This window comes from Jaculus jaculus, chromosome X (assembly GCF_020740685.1).
Source record: "Jaculus jaculus isolate mJacJac1 chromosome X, mJacJac1.mat.Y.cur, whole genome shotgun sequence".
In the NCBI taxonomy this organism is placed as follows: domain Eukaryota; kingdom Metazoa; phylum Chordata; class Mammalia; order Rodentia; family Dipodidae; genus Jaculus; species Jaculus jaculus.
Genome location: NC_059125.1, coordinates 35,598,054 through 35,615,471, shown reverse-complemented (window position 1 = coordinate 35,615,471; position 17,418 = coordinate 35,598,054).

Below are 17,418 nucleotides of genomic sequence, written 5' to 3'. Positions count from 1 at the left end.
GCAGACTGAGTTATAAAGCAGGATCCTACAATATGTTGTCTCCAAGAAACTCACCTTTCTACAAAGTATAGACATTATCTTAGGGTGAAAGGTTGGAAGACGGTGTTTTAAGCAAATGGGCCTAGAAAACAAGCAGGGGTTGCTATCCTAATATCTGACAAGGTAGACTTCAGTCCAACCTTAGCCAATAAAGATAAGGAAGGTCACTTTATATTGATTAAGAGCACACTCCAACAGGAGGACATTACAATCCTAAACATATATGCACCTAACATGGGGGCTCCCAAATTCGTCAAACAAACACTATTAGAACTAAGGTCACAGATAACACCAAACACAGTGGTGGTGGTGACATTAACACCCCACTCTCATCAATTGACAGGTTATCCCGGGAAAAGTAGAGAGGCATCTGGACTAAATGAGGTCATAGAAGGAATGGACCTAACAGATATATACAGAACATTTCATCCAAATGCTGCAGAATATACATTCTTTTCGGCAGCACATGGATCATTCTCTAAAATAGACCATATATTAGTACTCAAAGCAAATCTTAACAAATTCAGGAAAATTGAAATAATTCCTTGCATTCTATCTGACCACAATGGAATTAAACTACAAATCAGTAGCAAGCAAGGCTATAGAGCATACACAAAATCATGGAAACTAAACAATACACTACTAAATGATGAATGAGTCAATGAAGAAATCAAGAAGAAAATCAAAAAAAATTATAGGGTCAAACGATAATGAGAATACAACATACCAAACTCTCTGGGACACAATGAAGGCAGTCCTAAGAGGTAAACTTATAGCTTACAGTGCTTTAATTAAGAACTTAGAAAGGTCACAAGTAAACGACCTAATGCTTCACTTTAAAGCCTTGGAAAAAGAAGAACAAGGCAAACCAAAAATCAGTAGACAGGAAGAAATAATAAAGATTAGGGCAGAAATTAATGAAATAGAAACAAAAAACAATCCAAAGAATTAATGAAACAAAGAGTTGGTTCTTTGAAAGGATAAATAAGATTGATAAACCCTTAGCAAATCTGACCAAAAGAAAGAGAGAAGAGACACAAATTAATAAAATTAGAGATGAGAAAGGTTACAACAGAATTCAGAGAAATTCAAAAAATCATAGGGACATATTATAAAAGCATATACTCCACAAAGTATGAGAATATAAAAGAAATGGGTGATTTCCTTTATTTATATGACCTCTTCATACCTAAATTAAATCAAGATGAGATTAATCAATTAAATAGACCTATAACAAGCACAGAGGTCCGAAGAGTTATCAATAATCTCCCAACTAAAACAAGCCCAGGCCCAAATGGATTCACTGCTGAATTTTACCAGACCTTCAAGGAAGAGCTAACACCATTGCTTCTTAAGCTTTTCCAGGAAATAGAATAGGAAGGAATTGTAGCAAATTCCTTCTATGAAGCCAGCATCACCTTGATACCAAAACAAGGCAAAGATAGAACTAAAAAAGATAATAATAGACAAATCTCCCTCATGAACATAGATGCGAAAATTCTCAACAAAATATTGGCAAACAGAATACAAGAATATATCAGAAATATCATTGAAAGTGAGCAAGTAGGCTTTATCCCAGAGATGCAGGGATGGTTCAACATATACAAATCTATAATTATATAAATTATATAAATGGGTTGAAGGACAAAAATCACATGATCATCTCATTCAATGCAGAGAAAACATTTGACAAAATCCAATATCACTTCATGATAAAAGTCTTACAGAGATGGGGCAAGGAACATATCTCAAGATAATAAAGGCTATTTATGACAAGCCTACAGCCAACATATTACTAAATGGGGAAAAACTAAAAGCTTTTCCACTAAAATCAGGAACAAGACAAGGGTGTCCACTGTCCCCACTTTTATTTAATATAGCTATGGAAGTCTTAGCCATAGCAATAAGGCAAGAGTCACACATAAAATGGATACAAATTTGAAAGGAAGAGATCAAGCTATCATTATTTGCAGATGACATGATTCCGTACTTAAAGGACTCTTCTAGCAAACTGTTAGAGCTGAGAAAAACCTACAGCCATGTAGGAGGATACAAAATAAATACACAGAAATCAGTAGCCTTCATATATGCTAACAACAAACAAACAGAGGATGAAATCAGAGAATCACTCCCATTCACAATTGCATCAAAAAAATAACGTACCTTGGAATAAACCTAACCAAGGAACTAAAGAATCTCTACAATGAGAACTTTAAAACTCTCAAGCAAAATTTGCAGAAGACACTAGAATGTGGAGAAACATCCCTTGTTCCTGGATTGGTAGAATTAATATTGTGAAAATGGCAATCTTAGAAAAGCAATCTATACATTTAATGCAATCCCCATCAAAATTCTAAAGGCATTCTTCATGGAAATAAAAAAAAAAAAAACCCAACAATTCATTTGGAATCACAAAAATCCTCGAATATCTAAAATAATACTGAGCAAGAAAAATGAGGCTGGTGGTATTGCTATACCTGATTTTAACGTATACTACAGAGCCATAGTAACAAAAAAAGCATGGTACTGGCACAAAAACAAACATGTAGATCAATGTAACAGAACAGAGGACCCAGATGTAAGTCCAGATATCTATAGCCACCTGATATTTGATAAAAAAAAAAATGCCAAAAGTACTGACTGGAGAAAAGACAGCCTCTTCAGTAAATGGTGTTGGGAAAACTGGATATATATCTGTAGAAGGATGAAAATAGATTCTTCTCTTTCTCCATGCACAAGAATTAAGTCCAAGTGGATTAAAGATCTTAACATCAGACCTGAAACTCTGAAACTGCTAGAGGAAAAAGTAGAGGAATGCCTTCAACATATTGGTCTTGGCAAAGACTTTCTGAATACAACCGCAGTTGCTCAGGCAATAAAACCACAGATTAATCACTGGGACCTCATGAATTTACAAAGATTTTGCACTGCAAAGGACATAGTGAAAAAAGCAAAGAGGCAACCTACAAAATGGGAAAAAATCTTGGTCACCTATACATCTGATAGTGGATTAATGTCTAGAATATACAAAGAACTCAAAAAGTTAAATAATAAGGAATCAAGTAAGCTAATCAAAAAGTGGGCTATGGAGCTAAATAGAGCTTTCTCAAAGGAAGAAATATGAATGGCATATAAGCATTTAAAAAAACGTTCTATGTTACTAGTCATCAGGGAAATGCATTGAGATTCCATCTCACTCCTGTCAGATTGGCTACCATCATGGAAACAAAGGATCATAAATGTTGACGGGGATGTGGAAAAAGACAAACTCTTCTACACTGCTGGTGGGAATGCAATCTAGTCCAGCCATTGTGGAAAACAGTGTGGAGGTTCCTAAAACAGCTAAAGATTGATCTGCCATATGACCCAGCTATAGCATTCCTAGGCATATATCGAAGGACTCATCTCATTTCCTTAGAAGTACGTGCTCAACCATGTTTATTGCTGCTCAATTTGTAATAGCTGGGAAATGGAACCAGCCTAGATGTCCCTCAACTGATGAGTGGATAATGAAGATGTGGCAAATTTATACAATAGAGTTCTTTCTACTCATTGGGAAAGAAAAATGAAGTTATGAAATTTGCAGAGAAATGGATGGACCTGGAAAGGATTATACTAAGTGAGGTAACCCAGGCCCAGAAAGCCAAGCGCCACATGTTCTTCCTCATATGTGGATCCTAGCTACAGATGATTGGGCTTCTGTGTGAGAAGGAAAATACTTAGTAGCAGAGGCCAGTAAGTTAAAAAGGAGATATAAATGGAAGAGAAAGGAAGCAAGAAGGGTATGTAATAGGTGGGTATTGTATATATGTAAGAATGATTGAGATGGGGAGGTAATATGATGGAGAATGGAATTTCAATGGGAAAGTGCGGGGGGGAGGGTATTACCATGGGATACTTTTTGTAATCATGGAAAATGTTAATAAAAATTGTGAAAAGATAAAACATAAAATTAAATTAAATTAAGAAAAGAAAGAAATTAACAGTCCAAACATGTTTATGAAATAAATTCTGTTGTTTTACTGTGTCAAAGAAAAGACTAAATCAGCTAAAGCAATTCAAAACTTTTATAAGGTAAGATGATCCAAATCCTAAATAGTTCCCTATGCCATAAGATTAGCTTTAATATCACTAAACCAAGACACTAAGGTCCTAAATTATTTTCTGATAACCCTCTTGAAATACTAGTTGGACTGTCAAGTTCTCCCTTACTGCAGGGAATCCTGAAGACTGTTTTGAGCAAATGCTCTTGGTGCTATTACCTTCCCAATTGGGTTTCTTGGGCAAAAGTTAAAGTGGTTTCGGCTCACTTTGCCTTGTGGACCACCAAAATCAGCACGTATTACATCTGCTGATCAAAAAATTGCCAGTGATAGTATATTTACTTTTCCTCTTTTTTGATGCTGAAGAGCTAGCTCACATTGTGTCCTAATTACTTTCATGATTTTCTAGCAATCCGCTGCTGCAAGGATTGCATATGAAGATCTTAATTTCTTAAAAGTCTTCTTTTGTTTTTGTTTGTTTGTTTGTTTTTGTTATTTGAGGTAGGGTCTCACTCTAGCCCAGGCTGACCAGGAATTCACTTTGTAATCTCAGGTTGGCCTGGAACTCACAGTGATCGATCCTCCTATCTCTGCCTCCTGAGTGTTGGGAGACATGTGCCACCATGCCTGACTTTAAACGTCTTCTTTAGACTAAAGTAGAATTTTTCTGCTTTGGGTTTAGGACACTAGATAAGCCAAGAGTGTAGTGAAAATTTCTTCTCAAGCAGGCTCACAAATCCATTCTTTACTCTCCTCCTGGCTGCCTTCAATGGTTTCATTTAAAATTGGTACACCCTATTTTCTTTCAAACCTTTTATTTGGCATTGCAGCTACACCTTAGAATATCCTATCTATTATGTCCTGGAACCTAAATCAACATTCCCAATGTAAAATTGAACTATGTAATATTGTAACCAAATGTGACAGACTTATTTAAGTGACTATTATGTGCTATTTAAAAGATATTAAGAGGGCTGGGGAGATTGCTCAGTAGTTAAAGGGACATAATTGCAAACCCTACAGGCCAGGGTTCAATTACCCAGTGTCCACATAAAGACAAATGCAGATGCATAAATCGGTGCATGTGTCTGGAGTTCATTTGCAGAAGCAAGAGGTCCTGGCACACCTATACTCACTCTCTCTTTCAAATAAGTAAATGAATGAATAAATAAAGCTTATTTTTATTTTTAAAAAGCTATGAGTCCTATTATATAGGCCAGTGGTTGCCATGCTATAGTGTAATTACAAAATTATCTAAGGAAATTTGCTAAAATTCAGATACTGATTCCATAGATCTGCAGTAAAGTCTAAGATTCTGTATTCCTCACATATTCCCAAAACATGACAATAATGCAAGTCCTCAGAACCTACTTGATGAAGCAAGACTTCAACCAGCCTCTCTGTCTGATGCTGAATCAGAATTGTGAATGCTCTGAGCTGGAAAATTGAAAACTGAACAACAGCTAGAAAGCAATCACTTATCCCTGTGTTGTTTAACAAGAAGAGAAGAATAAAGAATTGGGGGAGAATATGAGTGATGATGAAATTGCAATGTAGCAGTGGTGAAAGCACAGAGGGATTTCAAAAGGAGCAATACTAAACATATGAGACTGTAGGCAACAAGTAAAAATAGGTTGAAAGAATAAGAGAAATAAACATGAGGAAGAACACAGACAAAAATCAATGTAATATGACAATTTTTGTCAGTTTCATTAGTTGAATGCACACTCAAATAGTGGCTTTGCTATAGTTGTGAGCAATGTTAGGCCCTCAAAGTTTTCCTCTGGGGGGATGTTATTTAAAGAACTGAGGAGGTCTTATAATTGGGAAGATATGGTCCTAGCATAAAACAACATGCCAATTATCTTCTTTTCTGTTTATTTATGCATCCATTGCTGCTATGCTGCATTCAGAAAATATTCTTGAAGAGCGTACAAACTGATAATAAAAATATTGCAGAAGTTTAGAAATTTAAAAATAGAATCATGAAAAGTACCACCAACACAAAAATTATTTATCTTGTAAGTTTTCTGTAGCTTAAAAATCTTCCAGGGCTTTTCTTATCAAAAACTATTATTTTTTGTGTTTATTCCATGCATAAAAGGAAGGAATTAAAGAATCATTCATTTTTGGAGCAGAATAGTGGTGAATTAACAAGTTATATACATGTTCAGGGGTTTCTGTTTCTATTGTTTAAGTATATCATCCAGGAAATAATTAGCCACATTCTGTAAAAAGTCTCTGTCAAGTAAGAGTGAACACAAGACAACCCACCTACATGTCACATGGCCTGCTTGTAAATAAAGCTGCAGAAACAAAATATTTAGCACAACACTTGGTAGGGACCACAGTCATCTCCACAATTATCTCCTGATAATGAATCTGTTTCTGGCCTGAAAACATAACCAACAGGGGGAAAAAACACATGAGAAAATAGCAAATTTTTAGAACAGTCACTAAACCAGAGAAACAAAAATTTTCACTTTGCACCTTTAAAAATGTTTTCACAATGGTTCCTTTATTAAGAAGCTACAAGTTATTTTAAAGCTAACTTATCTTGAAAGTTGATAAGTGAGTCTGACTCCAACAAAGCAACATATATAATTGCCATAAATTTAAAATCCTTACAAAAAGCAGAGAAAATAAATCGTATACCTCCTCCTCCTTCTTATCTCTCCTTCCCTCTCTCTCTCTCTTTGTGTGTGTGTGTGTGTGTGTGTGTGTGTGTGTGTGTGTGTGTGTATCACTACTTTCTAAATTTGCCTTCGTTAACTTTTTAAAATAATTTCAACACAGAGCTGGTGTCTTCATTATAATTTGTGTATCTTCTTTTCGTAACAGTATTATGAGCAGTTTTGTGACAGAAAATAAATGCAGATGAATCATGAAGATTCTTTACATGAACTTTAAGCTTATTAAAATAGCTGAATCACTTTTGTTTCCCTCCCACAATGGCAATAAGAAATCCATTTAGTTCAAATCATCTCACTTTTTCTTCTGGAAAACTTCTGGACCTTCTCTACATGAAGAAACTTTCAAAGTTTCTCCATGTAATAAACTCAAAAGCTCTCTGCTCCTGATAAAGTTATCCCAGGTTTTATCAAAGTTACTAGCCCTGAAATTTATCACCTGTTTCTAAACATATTTTAGAAAAGTGATGTTAATTTCTTTCCTGACACTTCACCATTTTAGTGGTAAATACATTTGTTTTATATCCTGACTTCTTTGAAGGAAGCATAGTATTTTCTTTGTGACTATTGAGGTATTCGAAAATAAATAAAATCAACAATGCAAAATCACAAGTTTTAGTTTATCTCAATTTATTGTGATGCAATTAATTAACAAAGATCTGTTACTGATCAGTTATAGGAAAAACAGCTAATTTTGGCATTACAGTATACTTATGAGAAATTATAAAAATGTTAACATACCAATATAGGATTCCAAATAAAATCTACCATAAGAATTGTAAAAGTGTATATAGATTTATTTTTTGGTTATGGAACAGAAGATGGGTAGGTGGAAGTATGTAGGAGCTGAATAGCATAAAAACGTACTTTATTATACACTTTGGTTTAGTGGAGAAAAACAACCAAGGAAGCTGGGCTACAGCAAGCAAAGTAAGCATAAATTTTTTATTGTAAGGATTCAGTGATGAAGGGAGAGCTCAAATTCTAGTGACTGTATTGTGAAGCACAACAAAGAAAATCACCATTTATCAGGCACATTTATTTGGCTAAGTGTACCTTTCTGAAATGGAACTTACCAAAATTTACTGATGAAAATATAACTTATTTAAACACACATGTTTTTTTCATTATAACTAGATAAGGTCTAAGCTATGTCAAAGTGACAGTTCTTCTAGAGACAGTTCTTCCAAGCTTTTAAGACTGGCTATTAACTTGTGATGACTGACAATCATTTACTTTCCATTTCTATGTCTTTAGTACTAAGGGAGGTGAGGCATAGTGCTCAACAGAGGCAGGGAGTAAGGTGTCATCTACTGAGCCTTTTGCAATATCTTCCAACACCAAAATTGTTTACAGTTCTGAATGGAGCTAGGGAGATGGCTCAGTACATAAAGTACTTGCTGTGTAAGCATGAGGACAAGTTAAGATCCCAAGCACCGATGTAAATGCCAGATGGGTATGGTGCCTGCCTATAATTCCAGCACTGGAGAGGCAGAAGCAGGAGATCTTCTGGGAAGCCTGGTTATTTAGTCTGTCCAAACCAGTAAGCCCTTGGTAAAAGAGACCAGTTGGACAGATGAAGACACACAACATTGCTTTTTGGCATGCACTCACTCACACATATATTCAAACACACACATGTGAATACAAACACACATATACACATGCAAAAATTTCTGAATGGTTAGTGAAATGACTCCTTTTAGACTTATAAGAGAAAGTAATAAGGGAAGGAAGCCGTAGAGGATTAAGGTCAGTCTTCATCATATCCTCTCCAGTGTCTTTTGGCTCAGGTGTTCCCTCTACGGGCCTGGTGAAGGTTCAGCCATTTGGTCTGCCTTTTAGGATGTAGAATTTTATGGTACCATTGCTGTTTGGGCCTAGATTTGCTTCCCACCCCGTCCGTGACCCTACCTTCCATCCCCACCCATCAGCTATTTACATTCTATTTAAGGTAAATGGACACAGAACATAGCAGGTGGTGGAGAATATATATATATATAAATTTAAAAGTAGTCACAAGAGAACAGTTGCCCAAAAGGCAGACATTTTTTTAAACAATGGAGTGCGTGTATTATGTAGCCAATGTCTTTACTCTAACTTGGTTATATTCCTCACTTCTTTGACATGTTGAAAAAGTCATATGAGGGGAGGGAAATGGCTGCTCAGCCATCAAAGGAAACATTCTTGCAGCGTCTGTCCTTGTTTATAAGCCTTCTACTGTTAGAGAATTGCAGTTACCTGGTATACTTTATGCACGTAAATGATGTGTCTGGAGAACTGGTAATTAATTTACAGTATCAGCAGAACAGAAAATGTGATACATTTCATGCATGTCAATAAAGGAAGGGTATGTTTTTGTTCCACAGAGAATGAAAATTGGAAGTCAAGCACCTTTTGTATTCCAAAATACAAAATGTTGTGTAATTCTCATTTCAATTGTCAGAAAGCATGGAATTATTTGTTAATCTATCTTCCAATACACTGTTTAATATAGCGCTGAACATATGATGCCCATTGTCAGTGGATGAGTTATCAATTTATAGCTCTGCTAGCAATTTATTTATTTCTCTTCAATAAAGTTGCTTAAACAAAAGCATACTTACATATCAATTTATCTCTAAATGTTGTACAAATAGTAAATCTTAGTCAAATTGCTTTATATTCTGTTACAAAAATCTGTTTATCCTACTTCATAAATTATTTCAAAGGGAATATTTACTAGTATGTGAATATAAAGTATTGGTATTTTTAATCCTCTATAAATATATTCAAAATGTATACACAGAGTGAAATTTTATATTAGCTGTGCTGAGCAATGAAATTGAAATCTCTTTCAAATTGAACATATTGATTTAACTAAAGCAAGTTAAACTGCATAACTAGTATGCCAACCTGATTTTAAATTTGAAGTTCAAAGGTTGGGAAAACAGTACTTGCTTAAGAAATATTTTTTGTTGTTGTTTTTTCCAGGTAGGGTCTCACTATAGCCCAGGCTGACCTGGAATTCACTATGGAGTCTCAGGGTGGCCTTGAACTCATAGCAATCCTCTTACCTCTGCCTCCTAAGTGCTGGATTAAAGGTGTGCAACACCACGCCTGGCTAAAAATATTACATTTTAAGGTATTGAATAAGTATACAGTATAACTTAAAATATTAAGTTATATTCAATTGAACATGATGAATTTACCCATATATTCATAAAATTGTGATGATTTAGCAAAATAAATTCCATAGCCATTAAACATAAATGCCTATGTACAAAAACGCTCACTGTAATTTATAATAGATATCCACTTTGTAATAATACTACAAATATCATTTCCCATATGTTCATTACTTCTCTCACTTTAAAAACACTTTGAGTCTTGTCTTAATTATTGGTGAGATTGAAAGGTCAGGGAACATTTTTCTAAGCCCTAACTTTTAGCACAACCTTAGAATGGTCATAAGTCGGTCCTTTCCAGTAATTTCATGTGAATATAGTATAAAAATTCATGCAATATTTGGAACCATGCTATCAAATAACTGGGCTTTTGATTCAACCCTACTCAACATGACACATCACGAACTTAATAGAATATGAAACAGAATATGGAATGGTAGTTTTGAATGTTGAATAAGAAAATAATACACATGGAATTTTACATGCTGAATTAAGCAATGATGAAAAATCCCAAAACTCCTAATCAGTGTACCTGGCAGACAGAAATGTTGCTAATATTTAGATGATGATTATCAATAAATAAAATTAATTATTCTGAGCATAGGCAACCACTTTTAATCACAAAGGAAATGAGATAACCCAGTAACATTTAATAATGTTGGGGACAGAAAACAATGATAAGAAGACAAGGAGTTCTATATCATTTTGCTGAAGGTTGGATGATGTTAATGTGTAGACAGACACACAGAGGTGACCTACACTAGGAGGAGGGGGATCTAAACAGGATAATCATCAAAGAGCAATATATGTGGGCTGTTTTAAAAGTATGAATACAATTTATTTGATACTATAACCAATGAAAGATGTAGTCTAATTTCCCTCTTCTCAAGTATAGACTAGCTTTACTTGGTGGTATCTATTTAATAAATGTGATTAAGATGATACTACATGACCTCTGAGACTAGGATTGACAAGATAATATAGGTAATTTCTAGAAGAATTGTGTTTTTTTAATCATTCTCTTAAGTTCTTACAGTTTAACTATATTTGTACAAAAAGTAATATGATAGTGAAGGAGAAATAGATGAAAATTAGATTCCTTTAGGCAGTTTCAGTTAGAAATTAAGGCACAGAGAAAACCAGAAGATGCCACCCCACATCCCAATGCTCATTGGCAAGAATGGAAATCTTGGCAGGGACCAAACTCATGTCTGATCAAGACTCATCTACAACCAGCTGGGCTACAGTATTACCTGTTGCCCACAGTGTAGCATATTACCTAGGTAAGCTGGTTCTGGGCTACACCCTCCAAATCTCCAATCCAATCAGGTCTTCCCATTACATACCTGAATCTGAGAAAGGAATGCATTTATTGTGTCCCAGTATGTTGTGTTCACATTATCATTAGATTCTATAAAATTTTTGATTTCCTTCTTGATTTCTTCATTGACCCATTCATCATTTAGTAGTGTATTGTTATGTTCCATGATTTTGTGTATGCTCTATATCTTTTCTCGACCCATAAAACCCTTAATGTCTTGCCTTTCTTTCCCAGGTATTTTTCAGGGCAGCTAAGCAGTCCTCATCTTGGCGGGAAGTGCTGCCTTATTCTTCTTGTTCTTCATTTTCCAATACCTTAAGGTGAAGTATTAAGTTGTTTAATTGCAACCTTTCTAATTTCTTAATATGGGCACACAAGGCTACAAATTTACCTCTTAAGGGTTTTATGGGCCTTGTTGTCAGTGGGAGGGCACAGAGGGGGGGAAAACAGGGAATTGCAGATCCCCTCTCGGGAAGTGCACCCCCTCCTCGAAATAGCCACCACTGTGCTCCCATCGAGCACCACTGGGCTCTGATCATTCGCTCAGCTGGGTCCACCGCCACTGTGCTCCCATCGTGCACCTCTGAGCCCGCAGCACTGTGCTCCAATCACACGCCCGTTGGGCCAGCTGCCAATGTGTTCTGATCCTGTGAGTCTGGCCTGCCATGCTGTACTCCCATAGCACACCTGCCACCACAGGTGCCTCTACACTGGGATGGCACGTTCAACGGGCCCAATCCCACAGCAAGGGACACACAATCCCAGACTGAGTCTCTCACTAGTGGGAGATCAGGTGCCATCCCCTACCTGTCTGTCCCCAGCCATCCCCCACTCCTCTGTGGAGAGGTTGCAAAGACTGTTTCTGGGTCCCAGTGTTCCCAGCCAGTTTGGGCAGCTTCAGGGCTTGGTACCTCAGTCCCCCTCCAACCTCTAAGGCAGGCAGCTTTGGCAGCATTACCACTTGAGAATTCAGGCAAATTTGGCACCCCTGTCAGGCAATAGATAGGTGGCTTTGGCCAGTGAGTGCCAAAGCCCAGGCTGCTTGGCAACCTCCCCAGGCTGCCTCAGATTCCCATTGTGCTGGAGCCTAGGCTGATCCACCCACATACCTGCCCATACACTGTCATGGGTAGACCACAGCAAAAGAAATACCATGAAAAACCAAAGGCAAGAATATCCACGTGGATCACCCAGTCCTACAAGGAATACATCAGGAACAAGACAGGGATGTCCACTCTCACCTCTGCTTTTCAATATAGTTCTGGAAGCCCTAGCTCAAGCAATAAGACAGGAGAAGGAAATAAAAGGGATACAATTTGGAAAGGAAGAAGTTAAGTTATCTCTATTTGCTGATGACATGATTGTATATGTAAGAGACCAGAGAGACTCCATCCCAAAACTCCTGAAGGTGATTAACTCCTATAGCTAAGTAGCAGAATACAAAATCAATGCACAAATATCAGTAGCATTTTTATATGCAAATGACAAAGATACAGAGAAAGAAATAAGAGACATAGTCCCATTTTCAATAGCAACAAAAAAAAATACCCTGGAATAATGTTAACCACAGAAGTGAAAGATCTATACAATGAAAACATAAAAACACTCAAAAAAGAAAATGAGGAGGACTTGAGAAAATGGAAATATCTCCGATGTTCCTGGATAGGCAGAATTAACATTATGAAAATGACAATCATATCAAAGGCAATATATAGATCCAATGCAATTCCAACTAAAATCCCTACAGTGTTCTACACAGAAATAGAAAAAATGATCTCAAATTTCATATGGAAAGGCAGAAGGCCTTGCATATCCAAACATACCCTCAGCAAAAGAAATAGCTCTAGTGGCATCACCATACCTGATCTAAAGCTATATTACAGAGCAACAGGAATAAAAACAGCATGATACTGGCATAAAAACTGGAGTATAGACTAGTGGAATAGACTTGAGGACCCGGACATTGGGTCAAGCAACTATAGCTACTTGATATTAGACAAAGGCCTGAACAATATCAGCTGAAAAAAAGACAGCATCTTCAACAAATGGTGCTGGACAAACTGGATAACCACATGCAGGAAATTGAAACCTGATCCACACATTTTCCCATACACTACACTCCAATCCAAATGGATCAAAGACCTCAATATAAGACCAGAAACTCAAATACTACTGGAAGAAAATTTAGGAAGTATTTTCCATGATATAGGAATGGAAAAAGACTTCCTGAACAAAACCCCAGTAGCTCAAGATCTTAAACAGTCACTCAACCAATGGGATCACATGAAGTTGAAGAGATTCTTTACAAACAAGCACACAATAAGCAAAGCCAATAGATTACCCACAGAATGGGAGAAAATATTTGCAGGTTATCTAACTGACAGAGGCATAATCTCTAGAATCTACAAAGAACTCAAAAATCTAAACAGTAAGTAGTCAAACACACCACTCACAAAATGGGAGAAAGAGCTGAAAGGGAGTTCACAGAGAGAGAAACACAAATGGCAAACACACACTTAAGAAAATGTTCATCATCCCTAATCATCAGAGAAATGCAAATTAAAACAACTATGAGATTCCACCTTACACCAATAAGGATAGCAAACATCAAAAAATCAAACGAAAATAAATACTGGTGAGGATGTGGAGAAGTAGGAACACTCATCCACTGTTGGTGGGAATGTAGGGTGGTACAACCACTTTGGAAAGCAATATGGAGACTCCTGAAAAAGCTGACTATAGAGATACCAACAGACCCAGTTATTCCCTTACTGGGCATCTACCCTAATACCTTCAAACCACAGGCCAGAGAGATTTGCTCAACCATGTTTGTAGTGGCACAATTCATAATAGCTTAGAGCTGGAATAAATCCAGATGTCCATCACTAGAAGAATGCATAACTAAGATGTGGTATATCTACACAATGGAATTCTATACAGCAGTAAGAAAAAATGACACAGAGAAATTTCCGTAAAAATGGTTGAGCCTAGAACAGATCATTCTCTGTGAACTTACCCAATCACAGAAAGAAAAAAAAAATTACCACATAGTCTTTTATCTACAGCACCTAAACTTAATATACCCAAGATACCTTACATACCCAGCAAGCATCTCATGGACTAGACACTAGAATGGAGGGCGAGGGAGGGTGGGAAACACCAATCTAGACCCAAATGGCAATGGTACCATAAAATTCTACTTCCTAAAAGGCAAACTAAATGGCTGAACATTCACCAGGACCTTACAGAAAACACCTGAACCACAAGATACTGGAGACGGTAGGATCAAGTCTAACCTAAATTTTCTACATCTTCCCTCTCTCCATCTCTCCCTCCCTCCCTCCTTCTCTCTGTCTCTCTGTCTCTCTCTCCTCTCTAACTTTTGTATATTAGTTATCTTTTTCCTCATTCTCTTACTGGGCACTGACCTGTAACTCCCAGTACCAGCATGGGGCTATTATCCACAATGAGCATTTTTTTAAAAAAAAATATATATTTATTTATTTGAGAGCGACAGACACAGAGAGAAAGACAGATAGAGGGAGAGAGAGAGAATGGGTGTGCCAAGGCTTCCAGCCTCTGCAAACAAACTCCAGACCGTGCGCCCTCTTGTGCATCTGGCTAATGTGGGACCTGGGGAATCGAGCCTCGAACCGGGGTCCTTAGGCTTCACAGGCAAGCGCTTAACCATTAAGCCATCTCTCCAGCCCCACAATGAGCTTTTGATCAGAGAAATCTACAAGATTTCCCAAAAGAATGAAAGATTTCTGTCAGAGTACTTGATGACCCACCAATGGTCAGTGGTAATACCTTATTGCTGATGACTCTGTTTGCAGCTGACACATAAAATGGAAGGGCATGGCTGGAGGCCAGGAGAGATTCAGTCCCCAGACAGTCAGCGTGTGTAGCGCCAGAAGGTGCTACGTGGGCGACTTGGGGAAATGACCAATATCTGTGCAAGCAACTCGTGGTCTAACCTACTTAGCAAAAAATAACCTGTTGTGATGCCCACACAAGTGCAATAGTGGCACACAGCCATGGTGGGGAACCAACTGCTCTTGATTTGACTAACTGATCCCCTCAGTGGTGTGGGACCCATAGCTGGAGATGGGCAACAAGTCAAAACCATATCCAAACATAAGCCCACTCTCTAATATCAAGCTACCATCAATCATGGGGTACAAGAGTGCCTACACCTATTAAACTCGCTATTAAAAAAGTAAGGGTTATCTCATTTGTCCTGGTGCTAACTCACTCTCTGTTGGAGATTTTGCTCCTCTTTTTCAGATAGATGAGGATCCTAAGGAGAGAGCCACCCCATCATACCTCAAAAAGGCCCAAACTGAAACTAAGGAAAATTGGCAAAACAAGCAAGGGTGCTGTTTTCCTGATGAACCAGATACTAGCACAAAGGGGAAGAAGACCAACACAGAGAAAAATCAACTCCTACCAAATCAGAGAGCCAGAGCCCCAGAGGCCCCCAATACCTCATCACTGAAGCAGACCAAAAATGAACCCCACATAGCTCAGGGAAATTTTGGGGAAGAGTGTGTGGAAAGAATGTCAAAGCCACATGTTGGGTCATGATATGCAGTGACATTTATCTTACCCATAACTGTGGGCTAACTCCACCTTGCATGACCCATATACCTCAACAAGGAGGGGCCAAGTGGATGAGGTAGGTCACAGATGAGCCTAATAATGGTACCAAACTGACTGTATTTACTGAATACAAAACTATTTAATTTTTTAAATTTTTTTAAAAACTGAGAGAAAGCTGGAAAGATGGCTTAAATGATGAAAGCATTTGCCTGCAAAGCCAAATGACCCAGGTTCGATTACTCAGGACCCACATGAGCCAGAAGAACATGTGGCTGGTGCTCATTTATAGTGGCTGAGGCCCTGGTATGACTATTCTCTCTCTCCCCCTTTCTCTTTCTCAAATAAATAAAATTAAAATAAAAAAATACTCAATTTCTTTTAAATGAACCTTATAAACTATACAGTGTTTTCCACCTGAGTGAGTGAGTTTTCACTTCACACATGCTTATGACTCTGCTCTAGCCTTCTTCCTAGATCCTAATTTACCTTATATAAACCACACATTTTGTGATTTCTCCCTAAATATACTTAATAATTTATCATTTATCCTTCTTAATTCATGCTTTGTTAAAGGTAGGAGTGTCCTAAAATCAAGATACATAAATTTGGGGGACCTCTCCTGAACCCCCAAATTCTGCATCACTAAGAAGTTATATGAATTTAAAATGGAAGACATCTCTTAATTTTTCCCAATGTCTGCTATATGATTTAAATCCTTACTTTCATCAAATAAGAAGGTTTGATCCTCTTTAATTTCAAATATTTTCTTACTGCTACAATAACACTGCATTTCCTGTTTGTCTAGGTACAGTCTCACTCTAGCTTAGGCTGACCTGGAATTCACTATGTAGTCTCAGGGTAGTCTTGAACTCACAGCAATCCTCCTACTTCTACCTCCCAAGTTCTGTGATTAAAGGTATTTGCCACCCCACCCAGCTGCACTGCATTTTTTGTTTGTTTGTTTGGTTTTTCGAGGTAGGGTCTCACTCTGGTCCAGGCTGACCTGGAATTAACTCTGTCACCTCAGGGTGGCCTTGAACTCATGGCAATCCTCCTACCTCTGCCTCCCAAGTGCTGGGATTAAAGGTGTGCGCCAACACGCCTGGCTGCACTGCATATTTTAATGTGACTTTTTCTTGGATAATAGTGCAAAAATGGTGGTGGTGAAACATTTCTGCATGTAAGGGTATCAGCAAAAGAAGAAATATCATGTGATCTAGATACCAGGTTTTCTTTTGTTATAAACTTAGAATTCAATTAAAAAACTTGTGAACATATATGTAGCACATATCTTTCAGATAGCTCTAATAAATATTATACTTTAAGCAACTGCATTGGTAAAAATATTGAATTAGAGCATAAGATCATTTCTTCTGTTAACTGCCTAGAATATACCTATTAATATTGATATTAGCTCAATATACTAGATTATAAGTAACAATTTAAGGGCATAATCTGAATGTATTTCCCCCATAGACTCAGGTGTTTTATTAATCTTGTAACTTGGATCTCAAGCCACCTGGCTGGAGGAGGTGTCTCTGGGGGTGGATCTTGGG